Source organism: Mesoplodon bidens, assembly GCF_964165515.1.
Source record: "Mesoplodon bidens genome assembly, chromosome: 1".
Taxonomy (NCBI): domain Eukaryota; kingdom Metazoa; phylum Chordata; class Mammalia; order Artiodactyla; family Ziphiidae; genus Mesoplodon; species Mesoplodon bidens.
The window spans coordinates 28,017,639-28,022,069 of NC_138176.1; positions in this window are offsets into that span (position 1 = coordinate 28,017,639).

The following is a 4,431-nucleotide window of genomic DNA, read 5'->3' on the forward strand; positions in this document are numbered from 1 at the left end:
AAAACACAATGGCTATGCACCGGCTCTGTCTGCCTTTTTGTCTCTCCTACCCCGCACATAACTCACAACCCATAATTCATACAGCCTTTTGGATTCCAGAGAAAATGCTTCCTTTCCTATAGTATGGCCAACCCTTGGCAGGAGATCAAGACACAGGTTCTGGAAGGGTTGGAAACCTACTGGACCTCAGAGAGGCCCCCGAATCTCCCTCCCACATCCTTAGAGGAGACAAGGAAGAGAAAGGTGATTGATGTACTGAAGACTATGCCAAGCAAGCTGTCTTTTGGCTAAACATTCTTACAAGTCAATCCAGAATTTCTAATTTACAGACATCTTAGTTAATTTCAAAGTGCTTTCTTTTGAGAGGGGAATTCCCTTTAGTTTCTAATGAAAGTTCCTTTGTATAAACATCCCAACCTTGCCTCTAGTACGGAGGTACATTTGTGTCTATACTGCAGCCAAGAATGATGGGGGAGCAGATGAAGTGGACCCAGGGCAGGTCACCGTGGAGCAGGTGACACAAGGGGTAATAGAAACTTCCTGTGCGGGGTGGGAACCTTTCTTTGTTCTGCCCCTGGAGAGGGGCTGCCAATGGTAAGTTGCTCCCATCCTTTCTCTAGGGCACCATTATGTGATGATTAAGCTTCACTATCCATAGGAGGGGGATCAGGCCTTCTCTCCCAACACTGTACACGTTGACAAGGTCAAGGGAAGGGTATGGGTGTCCAAGAAGCAAAACTTACTTCCAGAGTCCATCATTTTGTCATCTGGTTTCACTGCTCACATTATCACACAACTGTCTGCTCCTTAGGTCCTTGGGTTTCTTTGGGTCACAACCCCTCTGAAGGATCTAATTAAAGTTGTGGGCCCACTGTCTAGAAGAAGAAAAAAAAAACACACTTTTCCATATATTTTTGCGTCCCTGAAGCCCATCCATGGGCCCTAAGTTAAGAACCTGTGATCTAGTCAACCTCTCAGCCTTCCATTGTACAGAAGAGGAAAAAGGCCCAAAGAGTGGAGAGGACTTGCTCAAGGTCACCTGGTGAGTTTATACAAGGATTGATACTTGATTGATACTACTGGACCCAATCCCTCAAGTCTCTGTTCAGGGTGGCCTTGGGGCACAATAAAAATTTGTGTGTGAAAGATGGATGCTGTGCATGTCATGCATAATCCAGAAAAGGTGACACTGTGACAGGCTCTCATGTTGCCCTATACTTTTCCTTCATGGTACTTCTCAGTTTGTAACTCTATATTTAAGTATATTTATTTGAGTGATTGTCTTTTTCGATATATTGTAAGCACCTGAGGGCTCCTTGAGTGCCCAGACTAGGTTTTTTTTCCCCCCTCCCCATCCTATCCTGGGGCCTGGCACATAATAGGCATTCTGTAATTGTATGAATAACTGTAAGATTTGGATAAATGGACATGGTGAGTGTATGTATATAACTGGGTTAGGTATGGAGACAGTCTCTATATTTTAGGGTAGATCCAAGCTTAAGGGAAATTGAAGTCTGAAGCTGAGAATTTCTAGGAAATGAGAAGTACCCCAGAATTTCTAGGAAATCAGAAAAAAACAGGAGGTTGGCATTCTGATCATTTTTTTCTGGCCACTGGTTGGATTCTGAATGTTGTTAGCTGCCCCATCTCAAAACACTCTTCTTTATTGCCTTCCAGTATTTCATACTCTCCTGGTTTTCCTTTTACCTTTCTGGCCATCCCTTCTCAGCCCTCCCTTGATGACTCATCCTTCTCAACTGGAATATTAAACATTGGGCCCCACAGCTGAGACCTGAGCCTCTTTTCCATATCACATCCAATCCCATGGCTTTAAACACTATCTGTATGCAGGCGACTCCTAAGTTTTTATCCCCAGAATTCTCCTCTGAGCTCCAAGACCCATATATCCAATTGCCTATTTGACATATCCATGTGGATCTGTAATGGTCATACTTAACATGTTCAAAATGGAGCTTTGATTCATGCCTTCCCAGTCCTCGCCATCTCAATAAACCATCTACCTAGTTGCTCAGGTCAAAATGTAAGAGTCTTCCTTTCTTCCTCTCACTCACTTTCCCTCTACTCCCCTTTAGTTCATCACCAATCCTGGGGAATTCCCTGGGGGGGTGGTGTCCAGTGGTTAGGACACGGTGCTTTCACTGCCCAGGGCCAGGTTCAATCCCTGGATCCCTGGTTGGGGAACTAAGATCCCAGAAGCCGCGTGGTGGGGCCGGAAAAAAAAAATCACTAATTCCGCCATCAAAGGTGCACCATCTCTCTCCATTGCTGTTCCTAGTCTAAGCCACTATCATTGCTTAACTAGATTATTACTTATTCTTCCATCTGAAGAAGACTCTTCCTTGCTGTGGTTACTCTTCATCATATCACTAGATTTCCTCCCTTCATAGCACTTATCACAAACTGAGTTCCTGTGTGTGTACTGAATTTGTTACTGTTTCCACAAGCAGAATGTAAGCTCTGTGAGAGCAGGACCCTATCTTGTTCATATCTCAAATGTTTATCGTAGGCCTACTAGGCTCTGATTCCTGCTGTACGTGTTGGGCGAGTAGAGGTGTGGTACAGAGAGAAAGTGTGTGGCAAGAATTGCCCTTCAAGTTTGAGAAGTACAGATACGGAAGGTGCATCTTGCCTGGGTCATAGACCCCAGAGTGTTGGCTATGGAGAGTAGATGAAATTGTGGCTGATGACTGAAGTTGCCACAGTGTAAAGTGTGAAGCAGAGAAGAAAGTGTCATGAGACTGAGGGCTGTGGTCAGCTGGAATGACAGCTCCCAAATCCCCCAAAGGACCACAATATCCAGTGAAGCTGCTATGGCCCCCAACTGTCATCACAGGGGGTCCCCTAAGAAAATACTTGCTCCTAACCCCCATCTTAACACTCCATGACTAAAAAGAAGAGGGACTATAAGAGTCCATGGAGCTACAAGTTGGGGTAGCGCTGGAGGAGTCTAATATGAGATTCAAGTGTAAGATGGACAATGCTAAGTCTTAACAATCAGAATGAGACTGAGATGCTTATTTCACATTTATACCTCACATGTAGCCACAGATCTCTCAGCCAACAAGTGCATTATGACAGAACCAAAGGGAGCCCTGAGAACACATAGCAAGGGGACCCAAGCCCATCTAGGGCTCAGGGAAGGCTTCCACAGGAAATGATGTTTATGCTGAAGCCCAAGGGGTCCCACTTCTCCTTTACACACACTTCACACTCCCCATTCCCAAACAGGCCAGGCCTTTTCGCCCCTTCCTACATTTGTACTCTACTTGCCTAGAGTGCTCTCTTCTCTTCCCCCCTACTCAACCTGGCTAACTGCTATTTAACCTTTATGACCCAGCTCGAAAGTGAAGCCATGGCCGCTGCCTCTCCCCAAAGGAAGATGAAGTCGGTCCCTCCTCTGAACTCCCACAACACTTGGGTACACCGTGTGGGTATTATGTGTGTACTCGCTAGTCTGCACCACCATGCCGTGAGCTCATAGTGGTCCAAGAGGCCAGCACGGGTCAAGCTCCATAGGTGTCTGCTGAATGAAGGAATGTAGGAATGATTCAATTTTTAAAAGGGGTTAGCGCTAAGCTGGAGGTAGGGGAAAATGTTTCAAGGCAGAGGAATGAGCTGAGCTTCTTGGAGTGTTGTCTTCATAAAACCGAGCCTGGATCCGGCTGATGTAATGAACCAACCTGTCAGAAGAATCTCAGTAGAAAGTAGGTCAGTTTCTTCCTGTCTCTTTAAGAACTAGAGGCTTGATTTCCGCGCCTGCGCATTGAGAGAGTAAACACCTCTCTTTTTCACCCACCCCCGCCCTATCCACATCCTTATTGCCCCAACCCAGCCTCCTCCCATTCTCCCCTTCTTCGGGTGGGGTAATGGTCCGTTCCAGGGAGTCTGGCTCGTTCTGGAGGGTGGCGAGCATACAAATGGTACATTCCACTGCCTTCATTACCTTCCGCTTTTCGCGTCTTGTCTGTTCTACTTCCCCCTACCGAATGAAGCTCAATAGGCTGGCCCAAAAGAAGGAGGGGGAGTCGGGTTGAGGGGACCGGTCTGAGCCGGTCTCCGGCGCAGGCGCAGTGCGGATAAACAGGAAGCGGGAGGTAGGGGCAGCAGCAGAGGAGATCCAGGGGCTTCGGGAGGAGGCAGCGGGAGAACGAGGATTATCGGAAGGGCAGCAGAAGCTAACTGAGAACGAGAAAAGGAGCCTTGGCCATCTGCCTCCAGGGAACGAGAGGTCGCAGCCTCGCTCTCTGCTTAGGCTTCCGGCTCCCCAGCTAAGGCTCAGGCTGCGGCTGACAAAGGGCTCGCGCTGGTGCCGCCGCCCTTCTCATCCGGGCATTAGGGTCCCTGCGGCGAGGGAGGGGGAAGGGCAGAGGGGGAGGGGAAAGAGCGGAGGGGCGCGCGCTTAGAGCCGAG